Genomic DNA, 17,180 nt, shown 5'->3' on the forward strand with positions numbered 1-17,180 from the left:
CGTCAGCAAGCCGTTTCTATCCCTGTTTCGTTCCCTGTTTGAGTTAATGCTCTGTTCCCAGATTCCAAATTCCAACCCTGTAACCCGCTGGTGTATGGGTAACCCAATATACCAGGTTACGTCTTAAAACCAGTCTCAGGCAAATGATTCCCAACAGATTTTTTTAGACATGGAAGAAAATCCATAACACTAACTGCAACAAAACAACGAAGCAAAAAAAAAAAAAAAACATTAGCACTAATTTTAAATCACTTTAAAGGGGCACAATATTAGTAGGAACAATTAAACTGAACTGAATCATGGATGCTAATTGAAGCAGATAAAGCAAAACTGCAAATCTTCGATCGAAAAATACTCAGGAATTTTTTTGGAGCAATCACAGATCACGGTGAGTGGCACATAAGGTGGAATTACGAGCTACACCAGCTTATAAATGGCAAAAATGTTATACGTTTCATCAAAGTGCACCGGTTAAGATGGATGGTCCAGCCATAATAACAATGGACGGTACGAGGACGCAGAGGAAAATTGCAGAAGCCAAAGCGCCTACAACTAGAGCAAGAGGAAGACCGAAAACAAGATGGGCCGACGAATTAGAAGAGGACATCAATAAACTTGAGTTTAGGGGTTATATACCTTGTGAACCCGGAAAAATGGACGATTATCATAATTTTTTTTAAATATGTTTTAGAACTTTTATTCAAATGAGGCATATATCATACTGAAGGGTAACTCTCGAAGAATACATTTTGGTGTTTTTATTTTAAAAAATGTTACTATTTATTGTTGATATCGCCCCTCCCTCGAAACGCCGTTTTTTAGAAAAGACTTGCGGTGATCACGCATGAGCAGCTCAACTGAAATCAAAAAAATTAAATGCTTATTGTAGAAAAATGTTTTTTAGTGAATCTGAAAAATTTCTCTCGATATGAAAACCGTTTTGCACCAAAAAAACAATTTTTGAGGGGTTCAAAAATTAAAAAAAATAATTATTGTATTGTAATTCCAGCGAACTATGCAAATATTTATAAAAAGTGAAGCGTTCAGATTCACGAGGTTGTAACTTCGAATAATTAAAAAAAAAGTTTATGCAAATCGGTCAAATAGTTTTTGATAAATAATGATCATAATTTTGATAATTTGATAATGATGATAATTTTCAAAAAACACGATTTCGAGATAATCGCGTCTAAAGTTTTGCGTGCACTTCTCGTTCCAAGAAAGGTCGCGCGCTTCCACGGTCTGTAACTCTCGTTCTAGTACTCCGATCTTTATGATTTTTTGAATTTATATTTTTAAGATGATGTACTTTTAGAATATGCCATAAAAAAATTGTCTAGTTTTTAGTCCAACACAAGGTATATAATCCGTTAAGGAATTAGAAAAAAGTCGCAAGCGATCTGGATGAATGGAGGTCCTACGTGGAGCAGGCTAATGCTCACAAAAAGCTGTAGTGCCAAAAGATGATGATGAAAATTTAATGAGCTACAAAACTGCATACTAAATATTTCGACCAAATATTTGAAATTCTCATGAAAATTTGTTGAATTTTGTTTAAGTTTTAAACTTTGATTTAAGTGCTTTATGTTGTAGTATGAACTATAATTTTCTAAAAGATAAAAAAATATTTCCCAAAAATAGTCAACAAATTTGCAATATGTCGTGCTGCTATTATTCCAAACACTGGTGTAAATGTATATATGTTTGAGTATTCAAAGTAGAAATTGAAATGACTAAAAATATATTTTTTATGTGAAAATAAGTTAACATTGTGTGTTTGTTTCAAAGCCGTCATAAATTTTATTTCTTTCCATGAGGTTCATGGTAACCAAAAAGCCTTAATTCGTTTTGAAAAAAAAAAAAAATAATAATAATAATAATAATAACTGTGCAATGATTATCTCTAGAAGAGTGGTAAATTTCGCTGCAAAAAGGTGCTTTAATTTTTTTGTGGTGTTGTAATGAAAACAAATACACAAGTAAACGAGTCAGCACACTTTTATAGCCTTTGAAGGTGAAGCAGTTGGGCGTCGAATTATGTAGCTGAATTGGGGTAATTTTCGAAAGAGGCGACATATCGAGTGCTAATCTCTACTAGTTCATCAGTAGAAAATGGGGACTAAGCCCAAGGCTTGTCTACTGAATGCATACGATCGCCAAAGTATCAGTACAATCCCTGCAGCCCACTAATATACTAACTGCTTGTTTTGCAGCGCCAGGTATTTGTAGCACAGCGATGCCATACGAAATGTTAATTGCCAGTCTCTGCATCAGCATTGCACTAGTAAGCGAACTACTTACAAGGCGTTTTTCAATAGGTGCATTTCAACTTTTTTCCGATAGGGAGGGCGAACGACGCAATATTTTTTATTTTTCGCTTGTTATTTGTAAACTTCATTAGTATACATTTCATCATGGAACGCTACACACTTGAGCAACGATTGCAAATCGTGCAAATTTTTTATGAAAATAATCGTTCTGTCGAATCGAAAGTGATACAGGTTTTTTTTACAAAAGAATCACCTTCAGTGATGAAGCTCACTTTTGGCTCAATGGCTTTGTCAACAAGCAAAATATGCGTTACTGGGCAGAAAACAATCCACACGTGATTCGTGAGGCACCGTTGCATCTCGAAAAAATCACTGTTTGGTGCGGTTTACATGCCGGCGGCGTAATTGGCCCATATTTTTTCGTTGACGAGAACGATCGCCACGTTACTGTGAATGGAAATCGATACCGCGACATGATAAACGATTATTTTTGGCCGCAATTGAATGGTATGGACTTAGACGACATGTGGTTTCAACAGGACGGGGCCACAAGCCACACAGCACACGCTACAATTGATTTGTTGAAGAATAAGTTCGATGAGGGCATTATTTCCAGAAATGGAAACCATTTGTGTTTTATTCAAAAAAAAAAAAAAAAGTTGAAGCGCTCTTACTGAAAAACGCTTTAGTAAGCCAATGGCATCAGTCCATTACGAGGTTTTATTGTCTTTCAAAATATTCTCAGTCACGTTTCCAGGTGTGGAATAAAGGAAATCGTATTGAAGTGATTGCATTACATAAGTGCGGAAAAAGTGAACTGAGATTTACGAATTTATGAAAAAAATTAATATTTCCAGAATGTTTGTTTACCGCACAATCAAGAGTTTTTCCCAAACGTGGTTCGAGAAAGAATTGGCAGAAATCCACTAAGAAAGTAGAAAATTATGTTCAATGAATGTATCGACCATATCCATGTCCAGATTAGGGATGATCCCCATATGAAATCCTTCCGTCGCTCAACTGGTCATCATTTCGCCACGCGCTTAAAGAAAATCAGACTCGACAGAAGCAAGCAGCTTCTTCGATGGCCCTCGGTCAACGGCCATGAAATTATTTATTTCACAGATGAGAAAATTTTCACTGTTGAAGAAGTATTTAATAAGCGAAATGACAAAATCTATGCTAAAACGTCTAAAGAGCCAAAAAATGTTGTTTCAAGGGTTCAGGGTGGCCACCACCATCAAGCTTTCGTAATGGTTTGGTGAGGAGTGTCTTGGAAAGGCATTACATCTCTTCATTTCTGCGAAAAAGGAGTTAAGGCAGGGGAAAAAGTGTACTAGGAGGATGTCTTAGAATGCGTGGTGAAGCAGTACTCTCTTCAATGGAGAGCGTTGGATCTTCCTAGATGTCTAGATCTTTCGACTACAGTTTGTGGTCAGAATTGGAGAGCATGTCCTGTCGAAGACCTCATAGAGATTTGGAGAGTCTCAAAAAATCTTTGGTTCGAGCAGTGACGTGAATATCCATGGAAGCAGTACAAAGCTGAATGGCCTAATCATTTGAAGGCTTGTCTAAAAGCAAATGGTGACCATTTCGAATGAAAATTAAATTTTTTTTAATATTTGCGTGAATAAATAAAACTAAGCGCCATAGCCGAATGGGTTCGTGCGTGACTACCATTCGGAATTCAGAGAGAACGTAGGTTCCAATCTCGGTGAAACACCAAAATGAAGAGAAAGTTTTTTCTAATAGCGGCAGGCAGTGGCAAACCTCCGAGTGTACTTCTGCCATGAAAAAGCACCTCATAAAAAATTTCTGCCGTTCGGAGTCGGCTTAAAACTGTAGGTCCCTCCATTTGTGGAACAACATCAAGACGCACGCTCCGAAAAGAAGAGGAGCTCGCCCAAACACCAAAAATGGGTGTTCGCGCCAATTATATAATATATATATATATATATATTGGGTAGTCGAAAAAGTCTTTTCGTATTTCTAATCAAACTTCAACTCATTTTTTTATATTTATAATGAACTTTATTAAACCAAATATGTACCATTTTGGTCGGCCACCTTTTGCCATTTTTCTTCTAGAGACATTATTCCATCAGTGTAAAACTTTTGTGGTTTCTCGGCGAAAAACTGCGACAAGTAATTTTCACAGGCTTCTCTTGAAGCATTGCATTGACCGAAACAAATGGTAGTCCGATGGTGCAAGGTCAGGGCTATATCATCAAAGATGTGTGTGGCCTAGCGTTGTCCTGGTGGAAGACGACGCCCTTTCTGCTGATCAGTTCTGGCCGTTTTTTTTCGATTGCTTGCTTCAATCTCATCAGTTGTTGACAGTAAACTGTAGAATCAATCGTTCGAGCAGGCTGGAGCAGCTCGTAGTGGATGATTCCTTTCCAATCCCACCAAACACACAACATAACCTCTCGAGGCGTCAATCCTGGCTTTGCGACCATTTGTTGAGCTTCACCACCCTTGCACCATGATCTTTTCCGCACATTATTGTCGTATTTCATCCACTTTTCGTCTCCTGTTACCATTCGCTTCAGAAATGGTTCGATTTCATTTCGTTTCAGAAAAGAATCGCAGATGTTAATTCGGTCCATTAAATTTTTCATAGACAATTCATGTGGTACCCAAAAATCGAGCTTCTTTTAATAACCAGCCTTTTTTAAATGGTTCAAACCCGTTTGATGATGAATGTTTAGTGCCTTGGCGATGTAATGGCAGCCTATGTGATGGTCCTGGTCAATCTTTTCCATAATTTCATCGACTTTTTCAACGATAGATCGGGAGGAGCGAGGTGCATCTTTCACATCGAAATTTCCAGAACGGAAGCTGATACAACATCGTCTCCGTAAACTTCACAAATTTCATTAGTGGCTTGCGTGGCATTCTTCCCTTTTTTATAGAAAAATTTCAAAATATAGCGAATTTCTTCATTATTTTCACTCATTTTTGAACAGCTATAACTTTTTTTCAACTTCTCCGAATTTAATTTTTTTTTTTTGGTTAAATAAAGCTTAAAATGTCACCTTTCTAACACCATATGATATGACACAATGTGATTGGTAGCACTGGAGATAGATGACTCCACCGACATCTATTGACAAAATACGAAAAGACTTTTTCGGCTACCCAATATATAACTTCTTTAAAAAAGTATTATAATTTCATATGCATAACGGGCTTAGCTTGTAACAAAACTTATGGCTGGACTAAGTATAGTAGTCATAGTGTTAATAAATATGTGGATTTTTAATTTCCTATCTTCTTATCGCCAGTCTTAGAGCCTGTTGCAAATAATATGCAGTCATTTATGTAAGTTTCAGTTAAATTTATGAGCGATGTAAAAATTTTCGTTTGGTTAAAAAAAATAATATTAAGTTGCTCTAATAAAAAAGTAATTAAATAAAGTTTCTGTTATATAACTTCTGAAAGGAATTCACATTTCACAGTTAGTAACTGTAAATTTGCAATTTAGTAAAAGACAAAGAAGCCGCCGGACACGCAAATGAAAGGTCAAAAAAGTTATTAAGTCGGCAGAAAAATATAAAATGTGAAGCTTGCCACACAGTCCAACGCTCAACTTGAACTTAAAATTGCTCATGTCAACTAAATGGCGCAGATGAGGCAAACAAAAGGAATTATCACACGCAGCAGCCAATAAAAAGTGGCAAAAAAGGTGAAGGTAGACAATCTCACTCAAGATATTCCGCAAATAGAGTTCCAGTAGCAAAAACTTGAGCCAGTTGCTGCATGCAAGAATTTCGTACATATGTACATGCAAATATAAATATTTATAAATGTACATCGTTGTATAACACAGCAGAACAGTAAATAATTTTGTGTAATTACAAAGTCACACGTTGCGCTGAAATGTTGAGGGAAAAAGAGCTGACACAACAGAAGCTCCACACAGCACGGGACAACAGTAGATATAAACAACAGCAGTAGCAACAGCTGTCGCTTCAACATAATTAACATGAAAGGTAAGAAGTTGCATTATATAAAAATTATAAGAAAATAATAAAGGAGAAGACCAATAAAAAATAAAAAAAAACGGCAACTGAACTGCCAGCAACTTTGATGGATGGAAAAAGCCATCATTGAACTCCAAATAACAAAAACAGAAAAAACATAAAAAGCAGCGATTGTATTTAATTAAGATCACAATCGCATGTTGCAGCCACAAACCCGCACGTGCACACGATCTGGCGCTTGGGCAGCCTCTTGTGTGATTAAATGCAAATTCGCAAGCGCACTCCTTTCTGTACATATGCATGTGTGCATGTATGTATGTGCTTGTATGTAAGAGTAGCTATACAAGGCTGTAAATGAGTCCGTTTGCGTGGCTTAAATGCTTCCGCCTCCATTGACATTTGTCAGTGCCGTGCCACTAAATGTTGCAATCAGTTTAAATGGTAAGTAACTGTTGTAGATGCAAAGACAAAAGACAAGCAATGATACAAATTCGCGTGTTGCTCCCATAGGCATGTGCGTGTGTATGTACACAAGAGCCATGCAAAACAAATGGTAATGGAAATGGTTACCACTAGAAAACACTGTTATATCAATGTTCTACAAAAAAATAAAATACAATTCAACACGACTTTCAAGCCGCTTAAAGCTTCACTTATTTTCCTAAAATTTCATACGCAATGCCCCTGTTTACTAAAAAGTTTTATAAATATTCAAAATAAAAAGGGCAAACTTTAAATGAAATTTTTGGAGATTTTAAAAATTTTGTTAGATTGAAAGTCTGATTTATGAACTGATTTAGGAGGAAAGTCCAGGAATGAACCCTGCACTGATACACAGATTGATCAAAGACACAAGAAGGCATAAGCGCTGGAATATATGGCTCCATAACCAAGCATTATGTGCCAATTTAGTTTTCTAAGCAACTTCCAAGCGGAGATGTATACCATCTGTCTGTGTGCAGAGATAAACTAAGACAGGAATTTCCGGATTGAGCGAATTGCCATTCTGAACGATAGTCACGTGGCACTCAAGGCTCTGTCATCTTATGAGTTTAAGTCCTCACTGGTCCTTTAGTTTATTGAGAAACTTAATCTGTTAGCAATGCACAATCGCATCCGGCTGTTTTCGGTCCCAGCATACAGGGATATGACTGAGACGGAAGTAGCGGACGCTTTAGTAAAACAGGCTGCGACCTTGTCATTGATAAGACTCGTTCCCTTCCTTACTATGGGATAACACACTATCAAGGAGAAGCTTAGAAGTGAAGAGCTACGGCTAAGAGACGTTTTCTGGCACCAAACTATGGGGCTACACCAAACGAAACCCCTACTGGGATAGTACAACGAATTACAGCCAAAAGAAATGCTCACGCGATCAATCCAGCCCAGCTCTATTCTAATAATGTTTAATAAGGTAACTGGGTCTGGATGAGGTACTGTGATGAGTAGTGGGCACAAAAGACCATGAGGTCGAAATGCAAACAGCAAATATATCTATGGATACACTTATGAGCATTTGCATTAAACCACGTGTACCGAATAAGGTGAATAAAAAATTAGCTCTTGAAACCATGTTAACGTTCAGTAGCCGGCCTAGTGGTTATATCGAAGAAAATTATGGGCGTTTTTAATTTTAATTTTACATGCACTCGTCTATACTTCTCTTGATCTCGTTGAGGACTTAAGAGCTCTTTTTTTATACTTAACATTTTACATAAGCCCAAGTCTGTACAAAATTTCACTAATCTAATAAAATAAATATCAACAAAACTCACCCAAAACTCTTTGAGAACTGCAACTGCGTAGGACAATTTAAAGTACTTAAATCTGCAAATAAAATTTATAGAAAAAAAAAATTATTTAGATATTTTAATAAGAAATAAAAGTTTATACATACTTCATATACTTATAGATTTCCAAAGCAAAAAAAAAAAGTAATATAAAAGTGACCATATGAACGAAAACTATGGTTTTACTTTCTTTGGCATTGTTTTGGTTGCATAATTTTATACGAAATGTCAGTCTAGTATAATTTTTGGTCTTACCAAGGCTATAATTTTAAAATAATTAGATTTAGGTTTAAAAATAGATATAAATAAATAAAGTGTAATTTTAACATTTTGCCATGCCTTGAAATCGAAATGACAGGTCATAACGAAAACCAGGCATGAAACTGAAGAACTGGAATAGAATAGAATAGAATAGAATAGAATAGAATAGAATAGAATAGAATAGAATAGAATAGAATAGAATAGAATAGAATAGAATAGAATAGAATAGAATAGAATAGAATAGAATAGAATAGAATAGAATTGAATAGAATTGAATAGAATTGAATAGAATAGAATAGAATAGAATAGAATAGAATAGAATAGAATAGAATAGAATAGAATAGAATAGAATAGAATAGAATAGAATAGAATAGAATAGAATAGAATAGAATAGAATAGAATAGAATAGAATAGAATAGAATAGAATAGAATAGAATAGAATAGAATAGAATAGAATAGAATAGAATAGAATAGAATAGAATAGAATAGAATAGAATAGAATAGAATAGAATAGAATAGAATAGAATAGAATAGAATAGAATAGAATAGAATAGAATAGAATAGAAATTGAAAATCCAGTAAGCAAAAATAAAAATTTTCGACACCTGCTTCTTCTTTGCTTTTCCTCGAGGTCAAAAAGCTGGCAAAGCCCAGGACATTTGTGGCGCTTATGCGTCAAAGCCGCACTCCAAGAGCTCGATTGGGAGGTCAGCATCCGCCGTATTCTCCGAACCTTGCACAGACTGATTCCCATCTTTTCCTCTACCTGTCAAACCATTTGAAGGGCGTTACCTTCCATAACAACTAGGTCCTTAAAAACCGGCTCAATAACTTCTTTGACACCAGACCAGGCAATTTTTGCCAGTCAAGAGGTGGTAAGAGGGTGTAAATAACAACGGGGAATGTATAATTGAATAACTTATTGATATAATTATTGTGTTCTGTATAAGTAAATTTCTTCAGTAAAAACGCTACGAACTTATTCCTTAATCCAATATTTTCTTGCTGTTCGCACTTTAACTTCCAACATTTTCTTGCGGCAGCTTTTGAATTGGAATTTTGCTAAAACGGCTTAAGCTTATAATAAATAAAAGAAGATATACAGTTTTTCTGAGTTTCAGAATTATATATTTAGGCATTAGTCCCGAAAATTTGGGATTACATTACAAATATTCCGAAACCCCGTAACCAACAATTAACATCAATATTGCGATCCCTAACATATGAATTATATAAAAACACAAAAAAGTAAATTTTATCAATGTGAAACAAAAGTGAGCTTAAAATTGCACCAGCGACAAGGTCAATAAACGAAAAAAGTGATTTATGGTTAATAAGTATTTTATAATTAAAGCGTATAGTGGCCAAACCAATAACAACTAAAAAAAAAAGAGATACAAAAAACAGAAAATAGCAAGAAAAAGAAAATAACTGATTAACCCACTAAAAAACATATCAAACATCAGAAATATAAAAAAAATTAAACCAATAACCAAGCAATTAAAAGTTGTTAAATATACAATAAAAATTAATAATCAGCATTTAAAAAGAACAGAATTGCTTTGCAATAAATTTAGATAAGCTTAAAAGCGACCTCAGCATTTGCGTTAAATTGCTTTATTAAACATTTTTATTTTGAATTCAATTTCGTTTGCTATTTTTCGTCTATGTTGTTTGGTAACAAGTTTTTTAACTACATATTTTTCAATATTTTCATTGTTGTTTTTAATTTGATTTTTTTTTTTTATTTGGTTTTTATTTATTTCAATCAGTTTCCATTAAAATTAAACAGCAAACGATTAAAAGTCAGCATGAATGAATGGCAGTGAAGACAACGGAATGGCTTTGCGGTGGAGGTGGGAGGCAAGAGTAGTTGAAAACTGGTTTAACGATTGCCAATAAGGTGTGCGTGGATAGAAGTGCATAGATAATTTGGCAAAATGTTTGTGTGCCGCTAAAATCGGTAACCCACCAAACAAAAAGAATTTCTAAGGCTTACGCAAAACATAAATTTCACTGTATAGCGGTTCTGACTAAAACTCGACTTCTCATTGATTTATAGCAATAGATTTATAAAAAAATTCAAGAATTGAGTGCTAACTAAAAATTCAAAATTATTAATAGACGAATCTGTATATGGACTGCGTTCAAGGAAACGATATCAAAAGACCAACCGCAGAAATGACAGATGGCTTTGTTGCTATCCTACAGTGGGTTCTGTTGTCATACACACGAAGTTTCCAGCTATGGTTTTAAGGATTGTGCGGAACAAAAGACATGTCATGCCACCACGTCCTTATATTGATAGTGTACGCGGTGACGCGCGGGCTGTCTTTCAGCAAGATTCTGTTCCGTCACATAAAGCGATGGCTACACGAAATTCGATAGCCGCACATTTCCTTAACTGAAGGAACTTTTTACATAACTTTTTTACATATCACCGAACTTATGGCCGTCTAACTCCCCATACCTTAATCCCTTGGATTACTGCGGATGGAGCGTAGTTGAGCGTGAAACCAATAAACGTCCTCATAACACCTGAAATTAATACCGTTATGGTGAATATGAATAGCGAAAATTTGATTCCGGCATGCAATCGTTTCCGGAATCGGATCGAGGAGGTGTGTCAGCTGATGGACATTTTTTTTAATGATTTTATGGATCTTTGTTTTGATGGTCCATAATTTTTTTAGATGGCATTTGAAGTTTTTAGATCTGCTAAACAAGAAATAAAAAAAAAATTAATAATAAAATAAAAATACAATTTTTTTTCAATTTATGAGTTTTACTTTTACTCTCTGAAATATTGATTGTAGATATTGATTGTGATAATGCAACGAGAGACCACAATAGGCCAGACATTTTTTTGATCGATCAATCTCAAACGACTGGTTATATATTTGACATTGCTCTTCCTCTGAACAAAAATATGCGGAAAAAATATCAAAAAAAAATTCTGACTTAGTGATTAATGTCAAACGCCAATGGAAGTTAAGGAAGGTGTACATCCTGCCAATTTCAGCTTCCGGAATCTCTGATTTTTGATATGCAGAAAGCAGCTCTACTTAATTCTTGCCATATAGTTCGAAATACTTGGGAAATGCTGCTCTACCGGTTCAAAAGGAAGTCTTTTTTGCATCGAATCGTTACGGGTGATGAAAAATGGGTGTATTTCTTCAATCCCAAGCGTAAACGATCGTATGGTCTGCCCGGCCACAAGCCATAAACAACGGCCAAACCAAATCGCTTCGGCCGCAGGGCAATGCTGTGTGTTTTCTGGGATCAGCGTGGTATGATTTGGTATGAGCTATTAAAACCAGGTGAAACAGTTGACGGTGCACGCTACCAACGACAATTGGCCGATTTAAACAGCGCTATACACCGAAAACGCCCAGAATATGCCGATCGGCGTCACAAAGTAATTTTTCTTGATGACAATGCATCGCCACATCGAACAAGAGCGACCCGGGAATTGGTGGAGACGTACGATTGGGAATTGCTGGTGCATGCGGCTTATTTTTGTTTGCAGAAGCCAAAAAATTGCTCGATGATTGGTTTGCGGCCAAAGACGGCCAATTTTTTTGGCGCGGCATCCACAATTTGCCTCTTATGGCTATTATTTTGACGATTAAATTTAGCTGGTAACCTGCCACAATAAATAAAGTTAAATATTTTATTTTACCTGAGAGGAATGAGTTTTATTATCGATAAAAAAATAAAACCCACGAAATAACTATGATTTGGGGGGGGAAATGAGTTTTCTTATCAACCAAAAAACATTTTTTTTTCGTCCTGAGCGAAATGAGTTTTATTATCGATAAAAAAAAGCAGAAATACCTATTATTTCAGAATGAAAAAAACTAGCAGTTAATTTTTATTTCTAAGAGAAAATTTAACGCTCAAGAAATGAGTTTTTTAGATAAAAAAAAAATAAGTAAAAAAAGAATCGTTATTTCAGAGCAAAAAAATACAACTCGAAAAATTTGTTTTATTTTTTATAGAAAAAATGTTTATATATGATTGCATTTTCGGAGCGGCTAATAAAAAATTTAAATTACAGGTATTGCACAAAAAGTTTTAAATTCTAAAAACTTCATAAGAAGTGTCAACAAATACACTCATTTTTATAAATATTCGAAGCTGCTCTACAATATTTGCAAGCTTTTAATTTAATTCCACTGAAAATTTAAAAATAATTATTTTCGATGCCTGGTTTAGTGGGTTGCTGCCAATATAAGTATGCAAGTATTTACATTCATAAATGTGCATACATACACACCTATGGTATATGTCATACTAAAATACACTTGGCAGCAGTTCTGAGCACAAAAACTTGTTGCTGATGCTGCAATTTTGACTGGATTGAAGCCATCAATAATCAACTATCGAGCTGTCAACATATATACAATTAATTTAATTTGCTGATTACCAAATATTGAGTATATAATTTACCAATCAAAATCAATGCATTGAAGGCGGCGGCAACAAAACAACGACAAAGTAAGCTGATTAATTTAAAACACAAAATATAATAACTATAAATTAAAATAAACGAAGGCAATACAAAGAGTGTAATGAAAAAAAAAGTGAAACAAGTCCTCAGAGTGGACAAACAATAGATAAAATGAATAAAATAAATATAAGCGTACCTCAGATTATCCATCTTAAGCAAGCTTCGTGTTAAAAAGACTTGTGATCAGGGTTTGCATTGACTACTTCGCACACAAAAATCCGTATACAAAATGCGTCTAAATAATAAAACAAAAACAAACAGTGCCCAAATAGCAGCTATGGCAGTAGTAGCAGAACAGCAGAAGCAAAAAAAGTAGCGGTAGCTGGAGTACACAGGAATAATTTCGCAAGCAGCACTCCGTCCGATTCCAAACTTTTTGCTACTACTCAGACTACAGAGAGTACTGAAGAATTTCTTTAACTAGTACTCTGAGCTACTTGCAGTAGCAAAACGTAGCTTGGAGCGGAGTAAAACAATTAATCGCGTGTTTTGCGCTACCTTCTCCCCTACTCATCTATTCAAGTCCAGAGTAGTAGCGAGAGGAAAAATGAGAAATAGGAAGTAGCTGAGCAATTTTAATATTTGCTTGTGATACTCGCAGCACAGTGATAAATACGCCCGTCGAAAAACACCTCACAATTGTTCTTATTACGAATTTTACTTTTGTATTTTATTCAATAGATTTACGATTATTTTATTAATAGATTAACGAACCCAACGCAAGACTGAGTCTTTTCGAGGCCCTATGCTCACGAGTGGAGTGAACCAGGAAAAAAAAAATTATTCAACTAATTTCTAATAAAAGTTTAGTTCATTCTGTATACTAAATTCTATTCCCTAGTACAAAATTCAGAAAATTTCTTTAAAATTTCCTGAAAATATAAAACTTTTTATGCAGAATTTTCATAAAAATTTTGAGTACGCAGTTTCATAACGAATTCACTTTTTAAAGGGATGGTTTGAAGTGCTTTGAAAATCGCGTCGATTTCCACAAATTTTTTTCATTGCTGGTATTTTCTTCCATATAAAACACATTTTTTATATAGAGGAAACGTTTATTACTGCCCTGTTCTCGTTGGGCTAAGATTCAGATATCTCTGCATTTTTTCACAGTTGACCAATTTGATTCTTTGACCAAGTAGGCCCTGGCTTGGGCAGCCATTTATCCTAACCAAACCTAAATGTCAAAATCAACGTTTAGTTTGAGACAGCTGAAAATTTCTCTTCATTGCACTAAAATTGCAACTCAAAAGTTTTCTAAAGATGCTGAGTAAAAAGTTGAAAATTTGGATGAAAATTTAATGAAAGTTTTCTGAATTTCGTACAAATTTAGAAATTTTAAATTGAAAATTAATTAAAATTAAATGACGACGGCCAAGCGGCAATCAAAGCCCTGGGCTTTATTATGGTGTACTCGAAACTGTCTGGGAAATGCCTGACTTCACTTTGCATCTGAATTCTTTGAGAAAAGGATCTTGTGGGTACCTGGTCATAGCGGCATTGCAGGTAACCGCGAGGCGGATGAGCTCACTAGACAGAGGCCTGCGACGAAGTTTCCTGCGAAATGCGAGGATAGGGATCCCGTTGACCGCGGACCGCAGGTGCTCCTGGAAAAATAGGCTTTACGTGAAGTCAGTGAGCACTGGGTTAGTGGGCAGACGTGCAAAGTCGCGAGATCCCTCTGGCCACGGGTAGATAGGGGCGCTCGAGGGAACTTATGAGACCAACAAAGCCGCAGCTCTCAAATGTGGTAGATGCTCTTACCGGGCATTGTCTGTTAGGTGCCCATGCGGTGAGACTTGGGATTGTCTCATGTGTTTTTTTTGCAGTAGCTGTTTGGAGGATGAGATGGAATCATCTCAGCAACTTCTCCTCAGCTACCCTAGTCTCGTCGGGATAAGATTCAGATATCTCAGCTTTTTTTCACAGTTGTCAAATTTGATTCTTTGTCCAAATAGGCTCTGGTTTGGGCAGCCATTTATCCTAATCAAACCTAAATGTCAAAATTTATAACCCCAAGATGTATTTCCGATGGGTGTATGTTGATGTATGTAATTTAATTTAAAATACAACAAATTAAGGACAGAACAAGAAAACACGAAACAAAAAATATTAAAGTCGGTTCCTTGAACAACAGTATCATAAAATATAGGCACCGCAAAGTTTGTATAAATTCACCAAAAACAAGTGAAAAATTTGCAAGTTAATATTTGCTAGCTGTCAACCGCCCACTGCAATAAAGAATAACAACAACAGTTAATCTCGGTCACTCTACAACCACATTTCTGCAGCTGCTTGTTAAATTTGCAAATCTGTATTCATTTAGTTTCATTTTAAATTTTATTTTTATTTTTTCAGTTTTTGCTTTGGCGGCACTTTTATTATGGCATTGTTTTTGTTTTATTTTATTATTGTATTTTAAAGCGCGTCTTCGCTGCAAATCTTTCACAATTCTACACACTCGAGCAAACACCTGCCTTCGGCGATCGCACGTCATTCTGACTAGACGCAAATCAAGTTTGAGTGACTTGCTTGCTTGCGATGCACATAAAAGCGTGGGAAAATCATTTTATAGAAGCACATACATACATACATGCATACATACATATGCAAATATGAATAAACAATTAAGGAATATGCAAAATAAGCTTGAATAGCTAAATTAAAATGATCGCATGGACAACTAAATAAAGAAGCAGGAGTTTCCATTGAGTGTAATGAATATTAATGGTATTGTGATTGGAGTGGTTGATCACACACACACACACACATATGCATGCATATATGTTTTAAGATTAAAATATATTTGTTTATATTATCGAAAGTTGTTATGTTGACTGAAGAAATCTTAGCCCGAAATGATTTTGCAAAAATTTCCTTTATTTTTCGTTGACTGCAGCTGAGAAATGACTGTCCGATATGAAAATATTTAGGTAAAGCTAATGCAAGTCATACCGATGTGAATTGAGATATTTTGTAATGAAAGAGTTGCTAACAAAGTTTCTCTTCTACACTCAGCTTCACGTCTAAGTATACGAGGGTCGGCACTGTTGGCGCGTATCGAGGTTATGTGTTTTTTAGTAGCGTCTCTTGGTAGAACACACACCAAGTTTCAGCCCGATCAGTATATTTCATTGTGTTTCGCTTTTGTTTGAACCGAGAAAGTTAAGTGATTTTCCTTTTCCATTACGACAACGCACTAGTCACACACCTCAGCGGTTGTGGTTGCAAAATGAATGGAAACAGGGTTCCAACTTGTTTCACTTCCCTCTATTCTCTAAGTTTGCCCACCCTTTTGCACTACTAAGTGAAGAAATTGTTGGCGGTAAAAGATGTTACGAGGAGATGATTGCAAAAACGAATTGTTATTTTTCAGACTTGAACAAGTCTTATTATTCGGAAGGGATCAATAAGCATTTAGCGAAGTTTATAAGCCTATCGAAGACGCTGTCGAAAAATAAAAAGGTATATTCCAAACAATTAAACATTTTTTTTTTTTTGCACGGACGGCCCTCGTATATGTGCTAGGTGGCATAAAATTAATCATCCAATTTGGTTTTTGATTAAATTTTATTAAATACAAATAAATGATGATGCACTGCCTAGCTTGTCTGTTTGTATGCTGCAGTTGTCTAATTTGCAAAGCCATTTGGAAAAATTATAAATCTTCCGAGTGGATGATTAATTTTGCGCCCCTTGTAAATAGCCAAAAATCTGGCCAAAATAATTATCAAGCGAAATGTACTCTTATTCAAATCGATCAAAGCGTGGGGTGTGTACATTAGTAAGCAGATCGACGGCATTTTTCGCTGGTTTACTGTACGTTTTTAAATATTACACGAAACGTTATGGGAATCACACCCAGTCTCAGCTTTTAAATAAAATAAAAAATTGAGAGTGGTGTTTTTTAAAAATGGCAAGAAAATTTTTCCAACAAATTATTAATAATGAAATTAAAATTAAAAAAACTTCTTATTTTTAAAAACGTATTTTATCCTAAAAAATTAAAAAACAGTAATAAAAATGTCAAAAATGATATCTTCGGTCATTCACGTTAATAAACTCTATACAAAAATTTTCAACTTGAATGAAGTTATTTGAATCGCACTACATCTTAGCTTTTAATGACAAAAAAAAAAATGTTGGGGAAGGTTTTTCAAAAAACGACAAAAAAAAACTTTTTCCAAAAAATATAAAAAAAAGATTTAAAATTTTTGTTCAAAAAAAAATTTTTTTTTCAAAGTGTATTTTCTACTAAAATCTATAAAATCAAAAAAATCTATAAAAATTTTTTCAACTTGATTATTACACGAAAAGTTATGGAAATCGCACTCCATCTTAGCTTTTAATGACAAAAAAA

At 35.0% G+C, this 17,180-nt stretch overlaps 1 protein-coding gene across 2 annotated transcripts in view; it reads right to left on the reverse strand.

The window, feature by feature from the left end:
• The window catches only part of LOC128857409 (dual specificity protein kinase splA), a 164,020-nt gene that overhangs the window by 53,704 nt on the left and 93,136 nt on the right, over positions 1-17,180 (reverse strand). For both annotated transcript variants that reach the window (XM_054093166.1, XM_054093164.1), the window contains exon 3: positions 8,032-8,083. The gene's annotated coding sequence lies outside the window, so the exon portion shown is untranslated. The remainder of the gene's footprint in view (positions 1-8,031; positions 8,084-17,180) is intronic.

The sequence above is a fragment of the Anastrepha ludens genome, chromosome 3, assembly GCF_028408465.1.
Source record: "Anastrepha ludens isolate Willacy chromosome 3, idAnaLude1.1, whole genome shotgun sequence".
Lineage (NCBI taxonomy): Eukaryota > Metazoa > Arthropoda > Insecta > Diptera > Tephritidae > Anastrepha > Anastrepha ludens.